We start from the raw sequence: 20,547 nt of genomic DNA, 5'->3' as shown, positions 1-20,547 counted from the left end.
CAGGGAACTACTGGGGAAAAGAGCCCCATCATGCCCACCACCACCTTGTGGAAAAGGGCCCATCATGCCCACCACTGCCTTGTGCAAAAGGGCCCCATCATGCCCATCACCACCTTGTGGAAAAAGGCCCATCATGCCCGCCGCCACCACCGCCGCCACTGCTTCTGCCACTATTGACCAACTGCTTCTCTGGGGAAGGGAAGCCCAAGAACCCTGGAAAGAGCAGTTCCCCCACATTCCCCTCCAGCCCTCAGATATCCAGCCCATCTTCTTCCATTCTGGCCCCCACAGCTCTCATTCAAGAAGCAACCCTTGTGGAAATGCATTCTGCCAGCTGCCTGTGCCAGCTCCTGCCTCCTCAGGAAAAGAAGTATCCCATAAGAGAAGTTGGCATTCTCAAATGGTTTATCATTAGAAACAAATGAATGAATGAAAAAAAAATTATGAAAGACTTACTAAGTGGTCATCTCTGTACTAAGTCTAGGGATGCAAAGAGAGAAGTAGAGTCAATACCTGCTCTTAAGAGCTTGAACTCTAATTGGGTGATACAACACATAAAACAAAGTTTACAGCTGCAGGGCATGTAGAAATCCCTAGAAGTCTGAAGGGTACAGAAGTAGAGCCAGTGACAAGGCCCCAGTGTCCTTCCTCTAGTTCCATAGCTCAGATGACAATGCTAGGGACTCAGGGCATAGAGAAAGAGCAGAGGGTAAGAGCTGGTGTCCTCCATCTCATCAGAAGGATTGGGGTTGTTGATTTCCATTGCATTTAAACTCTGTGAGTGGACAAGCAGCCTGGCCAAGGTGGGAGGCTGGAGGGAGGGGACTGGAAAGTAAGGGGGATAGGGTGTTCCCGGTCTGATTTCTAAAGCAAACATTAGAAAACAGAGTATTGTTCAATTACGATCTAAAGCAAAAGAGAAAAAAGAAAAAGCTGTGTTTTTCTAGTGGATCCCTACATGTGATGGCATCTAGGATCAACAGTCCCTGAGATAGATTCTCTCTGTGGGTCTTTGCAAGTGTGACGGGCACCCAAAGTTATCACTGCAAACAGAAAGAAGAATAGCAGACCAGCTAAACCAACATATTGACCAAGACCATGGGGGTAGGATTCCACATACATAATTCCTACCTCCCTGCAAGGAAGGCATTGAAGTCCACCTTTCCCACAGTCCTTTGTGGCCGAGCTTGATTTAGGGATCCCTCCTATCACTTATCTGGGAGAGAATTCTTCCCCAGCGATAGATATGAAAAGGGCCCATCTAGTTCTTTTCCACATTTTTTTTTAATGGCAAGATCTTTAACACTCAGATCACATACCATTTTTAGCTCACTATGTTACTTGATGTTGGGGCGAGGTTATAGAGGCTGTGAGGGTTTTAGAACCATTTGGGATGACCGCCCTTCTTGTGTACCTTACATGGGGGCCAGCCAGTTGACCAGCAAGTCAGTCAATAAATTTTTATCAAGAATCTACTATGTGCCAAGCACTGTGCTAAGTGGTGAGGATAAAAAGAAAGGTAAGTCTCTGCCCTCAGGGAGCTCAGAGTCTTATAGGGGAGGAAACATGTGGGTACAAAGAAGCTCTGTGGAGGATACATGGGAAATAATCAACAGAGGGGAAGCGCTGGGATTAAGAGAGTTTGAGAAAAGCTCCCTGTGGGAGGAGGGGTTTTAGCTGGAAACCGAAGGAAGCCAGGGAATCTAGGAGGTAGAGATGAAGAGAGAGAACATTCCAGAAATGGGGGACAGCCAGAGGAAATGCCCAGAGCTGAGATGGAGTGCCTTGTTTGTGGAACAGCCAGGAGGACGATATCACTGAATGATAGAGTCTGTGGCAGGAAATAATGTGGGAAGACTAGAAGGATGGGGAGGGGAGGTTGGTTATGGGGGACTTTGAATGTCAAACAGGATTTTTGTATCTTATCCTGGAGGTAATAGAGAGCCACTGGAGTTTATCAAGTAGAGGATGACGTAATTGAACCTGTGCTCTAGGAAAATCATTTTAGTGATTGAATGGAAGCTGGATTGGAATGGGGAGAGACTTGAAGGAGGCAGATCCATCAGCAGTTATGACAGTGGTCTAGGTGTGAGGGAATGTGGACCTCTACCAGGTGGTAGTGGTATCAAGGGAGAGAAGGGAGCATTTTTGAGAGATGTTGCAAAGGTGACATCAACAGGTCTTGGCAAACAGATTGGATGGGGGGGGCAAGAGATAGTGACGAGTAAAGGATGTCACCTAGATTATGAGCCTCGGGGATTGGGGAAATTGTGCTCTGAATAATAATAGGAAAGTTTGAAAGGGGGAAGGGTTTAGGAGTAAAGATAATAAGTTCAGTTTTGGACATGTTGAGTTTAAGATGTCTATGGGACATCCAGATCAAGATGTCTGAAAGACAGTTGGAGATGGGAGACTGAAGGACAGCTGAGAAGTTAGGGCTAGATAAGAAGATTAGAGAATAATCAGCATAGAGATGGTAATTAAATCCATAGGAACTGATGAGATCCCCAAGGGAAGTAGCACAGAAGGAGAAGAGAAGAGCTAGAACCCTGTGGGATTCCCATGTTAAGTCAGAGTGACCTCGATGAGGTTCCAGCAAAGGAGACTGAGAAGGACAGTCAGATGGGTAGGAAGAGAGTGAAAAGAGAGTGGTGGCCTAAAAACCCAGTGCCAAGAGATTATCAAGGTGAAGAGGTGATTATCAGTGTTACAGACTGTAGAAAGGTCAAGAGGAATGAGACTTCAGAAAGGCAATTGGATGTGGCATTCAGGAGACTGCTTGGAGAGAACAGTTTGAGTTGAATGATGAGGTCAGAAGCCAGATTGTAGGGAGTAAAGAAGAGAAGTGTAGGCCCCTGTTGTAGATGACCTTTTCAAGGAGGTTAGCCACAAAGGGCAGAAGAGCTATTGGATCATAGTGAGGATGAAAGGATCAAGTGAGGGGTTTTGAGCATGGTGGAAACATGGGATGTCTGTAGGAACCAGCAGACAGGGAGAGGTTGAAGACAAACAAGAGAGTAAGGGTGATAAAGGGCTGGAAAAGAAAGGATGTAATGGTGGAAGGCTTTGCCTTCACCAGGAGAAGGGCCACCTCTTCATGTGGGATGATGAAGAAGATGGAGGCAGAAGGCATCTGAGTGATGTGAGTTGAGGAGGGAAGCAGAGGGAGCTCTCAGTGAAGGGCCTTCATTTTTTTCAGTAAAATATGAGGTGAGGTTCTTGGCTGAGAGGATTGGGGGGAGCAGAAGCCACAGGAAGTTTAAGGAGAGATAAAGCATTTTGGAAGAAAACCCCCACACAGAGAGATACCGAGGTGTAAAAGGATTACCTGTCTGCAGCGAGGGCCAGTTAAGGTTCTGTAACATAAATTTGCAGTGGAGCCAGTCAATGGTTGTGTGATTTTCTCCACTTTTGTTCAACAGCACATGTGCACAAGTGAGGGTGGTGGGATGCAGTGTAGACGTAGGGTGCAATGAGCAGTTTGATAAGGGGGCCAGGGTCTTGGGAGAAAAGAGTGTAGAGTAGAGATTTATCAAAGGGTCAGGAGGGTCTAGTGTTTACTGCAGGAGTGTTGTCCTAGGAGAGAACTGAAGGGCTGAGGGATTGAAGCTCACCGGGTAAGCAAAGAATATGGTTTGATAGGGAAAGCAGAGGGAAGAGGGGGAAATAGCTTATGATCGGATAAGATTTCTAAATTCTTGAACATGGGGGTGGTAGATATGTGTGGGATGGCAAGATCCAGGGCATGACTGTCTGAGTATAACTGAGGTGGGTGGAGGAGGAGGTCATAAGAAGCAAGGAGGTTGAGGAACTGGGCAGTTAAAGTGTTTGAAGGAATGTTAGAATATATGTTGAAATCCTCTAGTATGAGCAGAGGAGTTGGAGAAAGGAGAAAGATTTTGGGTCAAATTCTAAACTCATTGAGGATGGAAGGAGAGTGTCCTGGAGGTCTGTAGACAACAACTACCATGATTTTGATTGGGTGGTAGGCCGTGGGGTGCACTAATTAAATGAGTTAACAATGTAGCCAGACCTTGACCTTCTTGACCAACCACTCATTTGTTTTATCTGAATAATTTTCTTATTTGAAGTCCAAGGAAATTAGGAGGTATGTTCTAATATTGCCTTATACTACAAGTACAATATCTTTCTCGTTGATCAATTAGCTCTGATGCCCCTACCCATTTTATGAAATTTTGTTTATTAAATAAACTGGAAAAAACCCTCTTTTTGCATAAGCTTTGGAAGATCAGGAGGCGACTAGGTGGTACAGTGTAGGGAGTGCTAGACCTGGAGTCACAAAGACTGAGTTCCAATCTGGCCTCAGGCACTTATTAGCTGTGTGACCCTGGGCAAGTCACTCAATTTCTGTCTGACTTAGTATTCCCTGTGATATAGAAATAATGATAACATCTGTAGCACCTCCTTCTTAGCGTTTTTTGTGAGATGAAATGATTCCACATCTGTAAAATGCTTTGTAAACCCTAAGGTGCTTTACAAATGCTAGCTATTATTACTGTTACTATTATATCTCTGTAAAACACCCAATATGCCTGGTTATTTACATTTTTTTTCTGCCCCATTAGAATGTGAGTTTCCTGAGGGCAAGGACATTTTTGGGCTTTGCCATTGGCACAAGTGCCTTGCACATAATATGCCCTTAATAAATGCTTGCTGCCTGACATCTTCTAGGCTTAAATAAACATCAAGTTTGTTCAATGACTGACTTTGATGGACTTGGCTCTTCTCAGCAATGCGAGGATCTAAGACAATTCCAAAAGACTCATGATGGAAAATGCTATCCATATTTTACATAATCAAAATTACCTATTTTACATTTTTTAATGCTCTCTGTATCTTCATTGGTCCTAAATTGTTCCCTTATCCATAAATTTGACAGATAAATGATTCCAGGCTTTCTTAACTTGCTTATGGTATCACCCTTTATGTAAATCATGAACCTATTTTCACCTTATCTTGGTATACAGCATAAGATATTGGTCTATATCTAGTTTCTGCCATATTGTTTCCCAGTTTTCCCAGCAGTTTTTTTGTCAAATAATGAGTTTTTTTTCCCCAAAAGCTTGGATCTTTGGGTTTATCTTGTACTAGATTACTATGGTTATTTACTATAACATAATTTGTACCTAATCTGTTCTACTGATCCAACACTCTATTTCTTACTGCTTTATAATATAGTTTGAGGTCTAAATGGCTAGACCACCTTCTTTTGCATTTTTTTCATTGATTCACTTGATATACTTGAGCTTTTGTTCTTCCAGATGAATTTTGATATTATTTTTTTAGCTCTATAAAATAATTTTTGACAGTTTGATTGGTATGGCATTGAATTCATAGATTAATTTGGGTAGAATTGTCATTTTTATTATATTGGCTTAGCCTGCCCATGAGCAATTAATATTTTTCCATTTTTTTAGATCTGACTTTCTTTGTGTGAGAAATGTTTTATACTTGTGTTTGTACAGTTTCTGGGTTTGTCTTGGCAGGTAGACACCATAGCATTTTATATTGTCTACAGTTATTTTAGAGCCCATTTCCTCTTAAATATATGGTTGGTACCAGCAATTGTGGTTTCTGTGGGGGAGGCTGTAGATGTTGGGGTCACAGTAAAAATACTATTCTCAGACTAATTTCTTCAAAGTTATTCTCCTGTTTTCCCGTCAAGTTTTATTCAATAGGAAGTTCTTCCCAAGTAGTTTGCTTTGTTTTTTTAAATTAATTAATTTATTTTTAGTTTTCAAAATTCACTTTCATAAGCTTTTGAGTTTTAAATTTTCTTCCCCTCCTTCCCTGCCTCCCTCCCCAAGGTGGTGTACAATCTGATATAGGCTCTACATATACGTTACTATTAAACATATTTTCACATTAGTCATGTTGTAAAGAAGAATTATAACTAATAGGAGGAACCATGAGAAAGAAGAAACATAACAAAATAGAATTAATGAAAGAGTAAATAGTATGCTTCCATCTGCATTCAGACTCCATAGTTCTTTCTCTGTATGTGGATGACATTTTCCATCATGAGACTTTTGGAGATGTCTTAGATCCTTGCATTCCTAAGAAGAGTTAAATCTATCAAAGTTAGTCATCTCACAATGTGGCTGTTACTGTGTATAATGTTCTCCTGGTTCTACTCACTTCATTCAGCATTAGTTCATATATATCTTTCCAGGTTTTTCTGAAGTCTGCTTGCTCATCATTTCTTATGGAACAATAGTATTCCATTACATTCATATATCACAACTTTCCCCATTTGATGAGCTATTCCCCAATTGATGGGCATCCCCTCAATGTCCAATTCTTTGCTGCCACAGAAAAAGTTGCTATAAATATTTTTGTACATGTGGGTCCTTTTCCCATTTCTTTGATCTCTTTGGGATATAGACCTAGAAGTGGTATTGCTGAGTGAAAGGGTATGTACATTTTTATAGCCCTTTGGGCATAGTTCCAAATTGCTCTCAAGAATGTTTGGATCATTTCACAACTCCACCAACAATGCATTAGTGTTCCAATTTTCCCACGTCTTCTTCAGCATTTATCATTTTCCTGTTTTGTCATGTTATCATGTTAGTCACATCTGATAGGTGTGTTGTGGTACCTCAGAGTAATCTTGATTTTCATTTCTCTAATCAATAGTGATTTAGAGCATTTTTTCATATGATTATAGATAGTTTTGATTTCTTCATCTGAAAACTGTCTGTTCATATCCTTTCACCATTTCTCAATTGGGGAATGACTTGTATCCTTAAAAATTTGACTCAGTTCTTTATATATTTGAGAAATGAGGCCTTTATCAGAGGCACTATTTGTAAAAATTCTTGCCCAGTTTTCTGCTTCCCCTCCTAATCTTGGTTGTATTGGCTTTGTTTGTGGAAAAACTTTCAACTTAATGTTATCAAAATCATCTATTTTGCATTTTGTAATGTTCTCTATCTCTTGTTTGGTCATAAATTCTTCCCTTCTCCGTAGACGTGAAAGGTAAACTATTCTTCCTCTCACTTTGGGATTTATTTAGCATTGGATTATTGGGTTTATTTCTGATTCTTCTGTCTAATCTAGTACATGGGCCCATTTCTGTTTTTAAGCTACTGCCAAGTAGTTTTGATGATTATTGCTTTGTAGTAAAATGTGATGGGTGAAAGTGCTAGTTACATCCATGACGAGGTTTTTAAAAATAACTGAGACCACCTGGGCAGGTGTATAGGTGGGGGTGGGGGAGGAACTAGTGGATAAGAAAATGGATGAAAGAAAAATAATTTATTAAGCACTTGCTATGTGCAAAGCCCTGTGCTAAGTGTAAGGGTTACTGATAGAAGAGCAGAGGCAGCCCTGGACTTCAAGGAACCCCCATTTTAATAGAGGAATCCAACAAATTGAGGTCTCAGCTGCCACTGAGATGGAGAGGCCCAATGGTCTTTAGGGGGCATCAGCAAAGCAGGTATGGATGCCTCTTTGATGTCATTTCTACTGGTGAAATGACATCATTTTCTCAGGTTTCTCCATGAAGTGAAGATGGCCAGTCAAGCTTGTCATTTATTAAGCACCTACTATGTGCTAGGCACTGGACTCAATGCTGGAGATACAAAGAAAAGCACAAGACAATCCCCATCCTCAAGGAGCACATAATTTAATGGGAGGAAAACATGCGAACAACTATGTATAAAAACTGCACAGCCAAGCTGTCAGAACATGACCCGCAATACTCCTGAGGGCCCCCCCAAACAGGCCCAAAGTAGTTGGGATATAGCATGTGAAATAAACAAGAAGGCAACAAAATGTAGAGAACACTGTGTTTTAAAGCTAATTCAAGGGGCAGCGAGGTGGCACAGTGGATAGAACTCTCACCTTGGAGTCAAGAGGACCTGCGTTCAAATCCAACCTCAGACACTTGACACTCACTAGCTGTGTGACCCTGGGCAAGTCACTTAACCCCAATTACCTCATCAAAAAGCAAAACAAAACAACAACAAAAACCTAATTCAATATACAGCCCACAGGGTTCCTTATGTATAGATTAGTGACTCTCATTTCTGTTGGTGTGTGACCCCACTTATATATAAGACAAACTGGAAAGAGTCACTGGAGGGAAGGCTCTAGGTGCTAGAAAGAATGAGCTTTCAGGGGAAATAGAAGTGTTCCAGGGATCCACATGATGGATCACAACGTCATTTGTGAATGTGAACATGTGGAGAGGGACTGGTTTGGGCTCCATGCAGGACACCTCCATGAGAACTGTGTTAAAAGAGTGCTGAGTTTACACTCCAAGAACTTGGTCTAATTTTCTTGCCCAAGAATTCTGTACATAGAATATGAGAGTTGTTGAGTGGCTTTCTTTGTGGAAGGAAGGAAGGAAACAAGAAATTATTCAATACCTACTATGTGTCAGGCCCTGCGCTAAGTACTTTACAAATATTAACTAATTTGATTCTTTCAACAGTCCTGGGAAGTAGGAAAACTATTATCTCTGTTTTAAAGTTAAGTGACTTGCTTAGGGTCATAAAACTAGTGTTTGAGGCTGGATTTGAACTCGTCTTCCTGATGCTGGGCCCAGCATTCTATCTACCTGCTTTTGTCAAATAAGAATGGATGTCCTAAGTTTGTTCTCTTGGAATCCAGAGAGACAAAGGCCTCCCAGCTAGGTTGGGCTCCTCTGGGCCAGTGTCAGTCCCTTTAGAGCAGACTAGGGCTACCCTGAAGTGGGTACTTTGTCTAGAGATGCCTTTAACTGCTAGCTCAACTTTCCTTTCGGGATCACAGATCAGGGAGCATTTGGCCTTTTCAGCATTTAGGCCATTGGGCTAGTATTGACAGACTATCTTGAGAGCCTTTGGTAAATGAGACGATGTTAAGAAAAGGCTCATCTCTATTCAAATTTAGCTTCTGCCTCCCAAATAGTTGGAAGGCAAACACGAAGCCAAGACTACTGAGACTGGCCCCCCAAAGCCACCAGCTCAGGCTGATCCTCTGACTCAAGCCAGGCAAGAGGATGACCCATATTCCAGGACTCAGGAAGCCAGCTTATAGGCTAGAAGCTTGCTGGGAAGGCATTCAGCTTCTCCAGCTTGAAGACCACTTGAAGCCACCATGGGAGAGGTGGAGTGGGGGAGGCTTTGCTTGAGCAAAGCTTGCTGCTTCTCCTGGCCTGGTCAGTGGGAGAGCTCTGTGTCCCACGGTGCTTACAGAGTTTGCTCACTTCTTGTCATCCTCTCTGCTAATTCTGCCCTGAGTCCTTTACGGGCCAGGCTGTCCTGCAGCCTTGGACATAAAACTTGTAGTGTGCATTTTTCTCTCTGTGCTCCTCCCTTCTGCCTGGTTCATGTGGCTTCTTTCAAGGCTCTCTTATGATTGAGCCCTGTCATTCCACAGATCAAATTGAGGATTGTCATCCTGTCCCTTCATTGTTGGTGGACACGTTCTGTGGGGTGGCTGAGTACAGCATTGACATCCCATCTCAGGTTCTCACCATGAACAGCCCTGAGGATGCTTAGTTTCCAGTTTGACAATTCATTTCCTTGTATTTTGCAAAAACAGTTGCCCTTTAAAGTCTACCCACACACTTAACCATCTCCTCTTCTGTAGTGAATTTTTGACATCAGATCACTCTGAGGCAAAGTGGTCTATTCATCACATGGAGTGGCTCTCAAACAAGCTGAGCAGGGAGGCAAGACATGAAAAGTTTATGTTGATTAAAAAGATTCTGCCTTTGCAACATTACTTGTATTAGTTGTATTATAGTTATTTGTGATCTGTCTTACATCTTCCTCTCCCCATAAGCCTGGGAGCTCCTTGAATGTAGGGACTGTGTTTGTCTTATTTCATTGTTGCATCTGCAGAGCCCAGCACAAGACTTGGTATCAGGGGTTAACAACAGACATTTATTTCGCATCTACTGTGTACAAAGTTCGGTGCTCAGCACACTGGGGAGGATGCAGCGTTTAGGTAAATCTCGTTCTCTACCTTCATTGGAGCTCACAGTCTAGTGTCAGGTGGGTAGGGGAATGGCACAAACACAGACACCTTTCATACACAATATTATGTGATTACTTCTCCAGAGGGGTGCAAATGTAGGATTCTTGGAATTCTAAGGGAAAAGAACAATACAAACTATGGAGGACTTCCTGAAAGAGATGAATTTCAAGTTTGACTTCAAGGACAGTTAAAAATTCGTTGGGCAGCTGGGCTGCACCACAGTAGTTAGAGCACTGGGCCCAGGAGTCAGGAAGACCTGTCTTCCTCAATTCATATCTGGTCTCAGACACTTCCTAGGTCGGTGACCCTGGGCAAATCACTTCACCCTGTTTACCTCAGTTTCTTCATCTGTCAAATGAGCTGGAGAAAGAAATGGCAAATTACTCCAGTATGTTTTCCAGAAAAACCCAAATGGCATCACAAAGAGTCAGACATAATTGAAATGACTGAACAACAACAGAAATTCAGTATCAAACAGCTGAGAGAGCCAAGGCACTCCCTTGGAATCAAGAAGACCTGGGTTCAAATCCTACCTTTTAAACTAGCTGTGTGACCATGGGCAAGATAGTGAGCTCTGAGCCTCAGGTTCCTTTCCTTAGAATGGAGATGATGAGACCTGTATTAGCTACATAACTGGACTCTTCAGCGAAGCTCAGATGAAATCATGTCTCTGAAATGCCCTACAGCCTCAAAGTACTAGGAAAGTGCTGCTGCTGCTGCTACAACTACAACTGCCAGTGATAATGATCATAATTGTTATCTGGTTCTGGATTTTTCACTTCATTTGGAGATGGAGGTGGTATCAGCCATGGTGACCCTTTTCTACCCCAGTGAAGTTTCAGTAACCTGGAGCCCAATAAGTGCCTAGTGAGGAAAACTTGTCTCCAGTGGGGGCCCAGTGCAAAGATTCCTCTCCCTGATGGGGAAATGGAGAGCTGAAGAGCATAGGAGTGGATAAAGAACCAGAGAAAAGAAGGGCACCAGTAAACAGGCTGCTCAGGCAAGATCTTCTGGCAGCCAGAGTTGCCTATATGAGCCCCTAGGGAGAGCAACCCCAAATCTCTGAGGGGTTCAGCCATCTCTGACTCAGAAAAGGTTTGGCCAATGCCAGAACTTAGCGAGAAAATCTAGGGCACGATAGATTTCCCAAGGGTGGGTCAGGATGGGCGTGTGGATCCTAGGAATGACATGGGAGTTATTTCTCAGCAATTCTTAATCTGTGTGCCATTCAGATTGTGTGTGTGCATGTGTAGTGTAGCCTGGAAAGAATTCTTTGCTCAGTTTTGCTGGTGCTGTTGTCCAGAGCACGGCCTGAGCATCTCCCTAATGTCCCTGCCAAAAGGGCCTCACAGTTACCAGGCAGTTGTTAACTGTGGTTGAATAGGCCAGCCACTTTCTAATTTCTGTTGAACCACACTCATGCATGCAGAACAACCCTTTAAAAAAGAGACAGAACTCTTATAAATGGCATATAAAATGAGCTTGAAATTTTCATAGGCCAGTAACAATACTTAATAATAGTGATAATAATTACAACAATAGTTAGCATTTAGATAGCATCTACTATGCAGCAGGCATTGTGCTAAGCTCTTTATAATTACTATCCTTGGGACTCATATTTTCTTTGGTTGCTACTGTTTTTCTTGTTGATTTATCTAATTATGTTCAAGATCTTTGAGATTTTTTTCTTCTTGAAATCTTTGGTCCTTCTATTCCCCTTCCCCCTTATTTTCCTTATCACTCATTTCCTGACTTCCTCCCCTCTGACAGCAGTTTCCTTGGGGGCTGGATCTCAAAACTTCTTAGGCTCTGTCCACTCTGGGCAATTCATAGGTCACCAGCTTAGTTCTCTGCCCCTACTGACTTTTGGCTGGTCAGAACTGGACCAGACTTGGTGGAGTGCTACATAGCCTCTCCTCTGCCCCACCCCCCCAACATACATGGTATTCTGTCCTGGTGACCTGACCTAATCTCTCCATTTCTCAGTTCTCTGGCCTGGCAATTCAGACCATGATTTCCCTTAGCACTTGTGCTTCTGGGTTATAGCCCCCAGCCAGATTTTGCTCTTGAAGGAGTGTGGCTAAGGTGACTGTTGATGGCTGAACAAACTTTTGAAGCTAGGAGCTGGGGTCTCTGAGGCATTGAAAAGAGGGAAGGAGGACATGGGGTAAAAAGGTGGATTTTGATGTAAGCCTGTTTTGTTCCCTGAGTCTTCTAGTTTGGCCTTGAGGCTAGTAGTGTGGGAGGTGAGGGAGAGGTGCTGAATGAGCTCAGGGTCATTAGGTGTTGGTTCATGTATTTTTTTAAACCTTTGGTATTCCAGGGGTCATAGAAAATGGAGTTGTCTGAAGTTGCTTTATCTTTGGCACCTAGCTTTTGTTTTGGAGAAGTTTGAGAGGTCATGGGAATTGGGGAAAATGTCTAGTCTGCCATCTTGTTGCTCATGGAAGTCCACAATTGTTATTTCATTTGATCCTTACACTGCCCCTAGGAGGTGGGTATTATTCTTCTCATTTAATAGGTGAGGCTGAGGCAGACAGAGATAAAGTGACTTGTCCAGAGTCACAGCTTCATACAGCTAGTAAGTATCTGAAGCTGGAATTGAACACAGATCTTCCTTTCTCCAGGGGTCTCATGTTCCATTCATTGTGCTACTGAGCTGACTAAGTGAAATGAAGCCAATTATGCAAAGTCATATCAAAATGGCTGTGCCTATCTGGCCCCAGTTACTAAAAAGATACTGTCCATGCTTTCTGATATCCTTGGATTCTCTCCACCCTCATCAGGCCCATATTCAGAAACAATGAACAGAATCAAAAAGACCAATAGCTCTAAATTTCTGTGTCTAAAATTCTGTCAGATGTCGAAAAATCATGCAATATGCCTTTTGTTAAATGCCTACTATGTGCCAGGTACTGGGCCAATACAGAAAATCCAAAACAAAAGTAAAAGGTCTGCCCTCAAAATGCTGACATTCTATTGAGTGGAAATAGCATTCATGCAGATAGGTAAACACAAGGTATACTCCAAGTAATTGAAAGTAATTTCAACAGAAGTAGAACCCTAACACTAGGGAAATTTTAAAAAAAAGGGCTCCCTTCATGGAGAAGGTGGTACCTGAGCAGAGCTTTGTAGGAAGTGAGGTGGAGGTGAGTGGGAGACCCATCCTAGACATCATAGCCAGGCTTTGCAAAGGTCCAGAGGAGGGAAATTAATGTTAAATCTGGGGACTACAAGCAGGTCAGTTTGGCTGAGCTATAGGGAACATGGGGGGAAGGGTGAAGATAAAAAAAAGCAATACTAGAAAGGCAGCCGGGAACCAGATCATGGCAGAGTAGCGCCTCATGATGACTAATGCCTCATTTGATCCTCAAGACAGTTTTAGGAGAGAGAAGTGATAGGTATTGTTATTTCCATTTTACAGAGGAGGAAACTAAAATCCAGAGAACAAGGGAGAGGACTAAGCTCGAATGTGTCAAAGGCAAAATTGAAAGAAAGGCCCTTCCTGCCTCTAGTCCAGGACTGTTTCAATCATGGTAGGGGTGAACAGCCCTCAAGTGCTTCTGACATAACTGCCCTTGTCATTGGGAGAAGAAGGAATGGACGTTTTGGATTCTCCAAGGCCTTGGGCTCCTATCCCAGCTGGATGCAAATGATGCATGTATTGGAGGTGTTTAAAAAACACAGGTCCTTGTGTCTCAGTTTGTCCTGAAGCTTACCTTTTTCTATAATTCTTTTTCCATTTAGGGTGGATGGTGGTAGGAAGAAAAGTAGAGGTTCCTGAACCTCACTGGCCTTGGGCTGTTCTTTTGCTTTGGGTTTATTTGAATTCTCAAATGGCCTTGGCCCAATTTCCTTTTTTAAATTAAATTAATTTTTTTCATTGATTACTATTTATTTTTTCCCTCCCATTTCCCTCCTCATTAAAAAAAGATAAACAAAAGAAAAACCAAACCTTTGTAACAAAGTTGTGGAGTGAAGCAGAACACGTTCTTCCACTGTTGTTCAGTTGTTTTACAGTTGTGTCCAACTCTTTGTGACCCCATTTGGGGTTTCTTTTTTTTCTTTATTAATTTATTTATTTTTAGTTTTCAATATTCATTTCACAAAATTTTGAGTTCCAAATTTTCTCCCCATCTCATCCAACGCCCCACCCCAAGATGGCATGCATTCTGAATACCCCTTCCCTAATCTGCCCTACTTTCTATCTCTCCCCCGCTTCTCTTATCCTCTTCTCCTTCAATTTTCCTGCAGGGCAGGACAGATTTCTATACCCCATTGCTTGTATATCTTATTTCCCAGTTGCATGTGAAAACAATTTTTTTTTAACATTTGTTTTTAAAACTTTGGGTTCCAAATTTTCTCCCTTCCTCCCTCCCCACACACCCTCATTGAGAAGGCAAGCAATTTGATATGGGTTATACATGTGTAGTCATGCAAAGCACTTCCATAGTAGTCAGGTTGTGAAAAACTAAATATATTTCCCTTCATCCTACCCCACCCCTCACTTATTCTATTCTCTCTTTTGACCCTGTCCCTCCTTAGAAGTGTTTGCTTCTGATTACCCCCTCCCCCAGTCTACCCTCCCCTTTATCATCTCCCTGCTCTCTTGTCCCCTTCCACCATATTTTTCTGTAGGGTAAGATAGATTTCCATACCCAATTGAGTGTGTATGTTATTCCCTCCTTAAGCCAAATCTGATGAGAATAAGATTCACTCATTCCCTCTCATCTCCCCCCTCTTCCCCTTCACTATAAAAGCCTTTTCTTGTCTGTTTTATGTGAGATAATTTACCCCATTCTACCCCTCCCTTTCTCCTTCTCCCAGTATAATCCTCTTTCACTCTTTAATTTTATTCTCTAGATATCACTCCTTCATCTTTGACTCACCCTGTGCCCTCTATCTACCTACCTACCTACCTACCTACCTATCTATCTATCTATCTATCTATCTATCTATCTATCTATCCATCCATCCATCCATCCATCCATCCATCCATCCATCTATCTATCTATCTATCTATCTATCTATCTATCTATCTATCTATCTATCCATCTCTACGTACATACATACATTTAATTTTTCCCTCCAACTACCCTAATACTGACAAAGGTCTCATGAGTTAAAAATATCATCTTTCCATGCAGGAATGTAAACAGTTCAATCTTAATAAGTCTGTTATGATTTCTCTTTCCTGTTTACCTCTTCATGTTCCACTTGAGTCCTGTATTTGAAAGTCAAATTTTCTATTCAGCTCTGGTCTTTTCATCAAGAACGCTTGAAAGTCCTCTATTTCACTGAATAACCATTTTTTCCCCTGAAGGATTATACTCAGTTTTGCTGGGTAGGTTGATTCTTGGTTGTAATCCTATCTCCTTTGTCTTCTAGAATATTATATTACAAGTCCTCTGATCCCTTAATGTAGACACTGCTAAATCTTGTGTTATCCTGATTGTATTTCCACAATACTTGATTTTTTTCTTTCTAGCTGCTTGCAATATTTTCTCCTTGACCTGGGAACTCTGGAATTTGGCTACAATATTCCTAGGAGTTTTCCTTTGGGGATCTCTTTCAGGAGGAGATCAGTGGATTCTTTCAATTTCTATTGTGCCCTCTGGTTCTAAAATATCAGGGCAGTTATCCTTGATAATTTCTTGAAAGATGATGGCTAGACTCTTTTTTGATCATGGCTTTCAGATAGTCCAATAATGTTTAAATTATCTCTTCTGGATCTATTTTCCAGGTCAGTTGTTTTTCCAATGAGATATTTTACATTTTTTTCTATTTTTTCATTCTTTTGGATTTGTTCTACTGTGTCTAGATTTCTCATAAAGTCACTAGTTTCCAATTGCTCCATTCTAATTTTTAAGGAAGCATTTCCTTCAGTAAACTTTCAGGCTTCCTTTTCCATTTGGCCAATTTTGCTTTTTAAGGCATTCTTCTCCTTATTGGCTTTTTGGACCTCTTTTGCCATTTGGGTTAGGCTATTTTTTAAGGTATCTTTTGTTCAGTATATTTTTGCGTCCCCTTTAGCAAACTGTTGACTTGTTTTTCATGATTTTCTTGCATCACTCTCATTTCCCTTCCCAGTTTTTCCTCTACTTCTCTTACTTGCTTCTCAAAACCCTTTTAAAGCTCTTCCATGGCCTAGGACTGATTCATATCTTTCTTGGAGGCTTTGGATGTAGGAGCTTTGACTTTGTTGTCTTCTTCTGGTTGTATGTTTTGATCTTCTTTTTCCCCAAAGAAAGATTCTATGGTCTGACTTTTTTTTGTGAGGTTTCTTCATGATCCCAGCCAATTACTTGAGTTTTAAACTCTTTGTTAAGATAAGAGTCTGCTTCCAATGTGGAGAATGTACTGTCCCAAGCTTTGGGGGTTTGTACATCTGTTTTCAGAGGTACTTCTAGGGACCTGTAAATTTTCAGTTCTTCCAAGGTGGTATGATAAGGGGTGAGGTGTTTACTTCTTTCCTGGCCTATGCTTTGGTCTATGAGTAACCACAAACACTCTTTTCTGCCTCAGAACTGTGAGGAGAATTTCTTCTTCACCACCACTACAAGCTCCATCATGCCAGTGCTCCTCCTCACCCCAGGACCGCCACCCAAAACTGGGACCCAGATCCAAGCACGGGCAAAGCAATAGAATCCTGCACCAGCAAAGAAATCCCTGCAATCCCCTTCTGATCAGCTACTCGATTCCCTCTCAGTCTGTGGGCTAGAAGCTCTGGAAGCAGCTGCTGCCCAGGGGCCACACGCAGGGACTGGGGTTGGACTGAGCTTCTCTCTCACCAGTCACAGACTTTTCTTGCTGACCTTCTAAGTTGTCTTTGGCATTTGTGGGTTGAGAAGTCTGGAAACCGCCACAGCTGCCCATGATTCAATTCTCTGAGGCCTGCTCCAGGTTCACTGAAGCCTGTTATGCCTGCGCGCCTATGCTGAACTGGGTTCTTCTCCCCTCCTGGCATGATATGCCTTTCTGATCAACCATCCAGATTGTCTTGGGCTGGAAATTTGTTTTGCTCTGTCTTCTTGTGGGTTCTGCTGCTTTAGAATTTGTTTACAGCCAAATTTACAGAGGGTTTGGGGGAGAGCTCAAGCAAGTCACTGCTTTAACTCCTCCATCTTGGCTCCGCCCCCTCATTTGGGGTTTTCTAGGTAGAAATATTGGAGAGGTTTGCCATTTCCTTCTCCAGCCCATTTTACAGGTGAAGAACTGAAGCAAACAGGGTGAAGTGACTTGCCCAAGGTCACCCAGCTAGGGAGAGACCAGATTTGAACTCAGAAAGCTAAGTCTTCCTGACCCAGGCCTGACACTCTATGCCACTGTGCCACATCCAAACAGTGTACCTCTCACCTGGTGCCTCCCTTAGGAGGGGACAGTGCGCTTCATCACAGGTCCTCTGGGCTGGTTTTTGGTTGAGTTGCATTGATCAGAATTCGGAAGTCTTTCAAAATGGTTTCCCTTTACAATGTTTTTATTGTTTAAATTGTTCTCCTGGTCCTTCTCACTTTACTCTCTATCCGTCCATTTGGGGAAGTCTTCCCACATTTCTCCAAAACCATCCCTTTCAGCAATTTCGCGTTGATTTTCCATCATGTTGGTATCCCAGCTATTCCTCCGCTGGTGGGCACACCTTGAGTTTCCAGTTCTTTGCCACCACACATATAAAAAAAAGTTATGGGTATTTTTGTGCATATAGGTCCTTTGCTTCTTTCATTGATCTTTTGGAAGTATGGACCAAATGATGGTATTTCTAGGACAAAGAGTAGGCATAGTTTAGTGACGTGGGGCTCTAGTTCCAAAATGCTTTACAGAATGTGTGAATGAGTTCTCAGCTGCACCAGCCGGTCTGCAGGTGCCTGCTTTCCTTTGGCTCTGCCAACTTTTGTTGTTTGCTTGTCCAGCTACTTCGGTAGCCTGGTGAGTGTCAGGAGGATTGCAACCTCAGAGTATCTTTCATTTGTATTTCTCTTGTTAGTGATTTAGAGAATTTTTTTCACAAGGCTCACTGCTGGGATAGCTTAGATTTCTTCTTTAAAAACTGCTCACTCATGTCACTTGATCATTTGCCAGCTGGGATCTGGATCTTAGAAGTTGGAATAGTCTCCTCACATGTTAGAAGTGAGATTTATTGGAAAAAACTTGCTGCAAGGCCTTCCTCTTGCCACAGCTCCTCCTCTCCTCTCTTCTGACATTTGCTGCATTGCTTTTCTTTGTGCAGAAACTTGTAAATTTTATTGCACTTCTGTCCTTCACTTTTCTTCCCTACAAATCCAACAGGCATTTTTCCTTGCCCCTCCACCTTGTTCATGATGTTGCCCTTTACCTTTAAGTCGAGGAATCTTTTGTAGCTTATCTTGGTAGGAGGCGGGGGTGTAGGTCTCCTCCACATTCTGCCCGACCGTGTTCCAGCTTGTTGGGCAGTTTTTGCTGATTCATGAATTCTTGCCTCAGTAGTGGAGGGAGGACATTGGGCGTTCCAAGCACTGTTATAGGGGCTTGCTTTCCTCTGTATATTATGTTCCTCATCTGTTCCACTGATCAACCTTTCTGCTTTGTAATCAATACCACAATGGACCAGTGGTTAAACCTGGTCCTAAACAAAACCATTCCCTTGGAGAGTCTTGACCTTTTCTTCCTCCAGATGATTTTCATGATTATTTTTTTTCTAACTCTGCCAAGTCATCCTTTGGCACTGACAAGGGTGTTAATTAAGGTAGTGTAATTATTGTTGTTACGTAGGCTGGGCCAACACATGAACAATTAACCTGTCTCCAGTTATTTAGATCTGATGATGATAATGATAGCAGCATGAATGTATTAATTGCCTACTGTATGCCAGGCACTGTGCTAAGCACTGCACAATTATTATTTCATTTGATCCTCAAACCACCCTGGGAGGTGGGGGCTATCATAATCCCCATTTTACAGTTGAGGAAACTGAGGCAAAGAGAGATTATAACTTACTCAGGGTCATACAGTGACTGAAGTCACATTCAAACTCAGGTCTCCCTGACCCTAGTCCACCTGGATGTCTGTCTTTATTTCTACAAAGAATGCTTTCTAGTTGTATCCATCAAATTCTTGTGTGTGTCTTGACAGGTACAATGCTAAGTATTTTACACATTCCATAGTTATTGTAAGCGGATTTTTTCTATCATTTCCTGCCCATGCCCACAGCTATGTAAGGCACTGTGAGGCAAACAAGATAAGAAGTCATGGCCCTTTTTCTCAAGGAGTAGACCGTCCAACTGGAGAGGCAGGGCTAAGAGAGCGAAATACAGCAGACAGAGATTGAACTTCAGGACCAGGAAGCTCTGAGTGTGAGTTCTGGCTCCAACATGCATAAGCTGTGTGACCCTGGTCGAGGCAGCCTCTCCATTCTCTAGGTCACTGGGGTCAGACTTAAATAGAAACATCCAGAGATTGACTTAGATTTAAAATATTATTTAAATTTAAAAGATTATTCTATTATTATCTATGTTTGATTGTATTTTATTTATTTTGTTAAATTTTCGTCTGGTTTGGAGCCACTAAGGAGTGTCTGGGCTCCTGACTGGTCAATGCCTCTGTTCTAGGCCTCTCTCTAAGGTGCAGAGGGGGTGCTGACCCTCTTTGGTAGGGGGCATTTGTCTATCCAGGCACTCACTACACCAGTGAAACTGGAGGCCCAGCCCCTAATTCCCCTTCCCAGTTCCAGCTCTGGCTAACAGTTGGCAGTAGGCTCTGGGAAAGGCCCAGGTCTTTATGAAAGTTGGCGGCACCATCCGGTGGATGGGGCCATGAGGAGGCTTTATCAATGACCCTAACTCCCCTGGGTTTGTCTGGGACGAGGGAAGCCTTTCTTGTCTTTATCCTGCTTCTCTCAGCCACAAGAGCAGAGCCAACCCAACTTGTATTCTGCACTTGCTCTCAGCCAGGAAGGCTGCACTGACGTCGATTACTCATTGGGAAGGTGATGCTTATTTTCCAGCTTCTCCTGAGGTTGAGGTCGCTACTGACCCTTTGACCTCCCGCCCAAAGTGAATCTAAGCTGGTTTGGTGTTGGTGGGAGTGGGGGGAGGGGCTGTCCTTGTGTGGCTCCTGAGAGGAGACAGGATGGTCACTTCTCACTCCCTCTCCCTGCAGCCTTTCCTCAGGGACAAGGATTACAATTTCATCCTCAGGGACAGATGAATGGGAATTAATTCACCCTCCCTCAGCAAAGTTGAGGTTCTTTTGGGTGCCTGTGTCCACCCTAGGTTAGGCCAGCCCATTCCAGAGGACCCCCCAGGATCCCATAGAGCTTTCTAGCTCGTGCACTCTTATGTAAAGCCCCCTATCGTGTTCGGTTCTTTGTGACACCATTAGGGGTTTTCTTGGCAGAGATAATGCAGTGGTTGGTCATTTCCTTCTCCAGCTCCTTTTACAGAAGAGGAAACTGAGGCAAACAGGGTGAAGTGACTTGCCCAGGGTGACACAGCTAGTAAGTGTCTGAGGCCAGATTCCTGACTCCAGGCCTCGCCCTCTGTGCACTGTGCTGCCTGTAGTGACTCCCGTGGGGTTTGGTTAATC

The sequence above is a fragment of the Phascolarctos cinereus genome, unplaced genomic scaffold (genome assembly GCF_003287225.1).
Source record: "Phascolarctos cinereus isolate Bilbo 61053 unplaced genomic scaffold, phaCin_HiC Scaffold_3;HRSCAF=262, whole genome shotgun sequence".
Classification (NCBI taxonomy): domain Eukaryota; kingdom Metazoa; phylum Chordata; class Mammalia; order Diprotodontia; family Phascolarctidae; genus Phascolarctos; species Phascolarctos cinereus.
The sequence above is the reverse complement of the archived record's forward strand: the minus strand, read 5'-3'. Positions refer to the sequence as shown.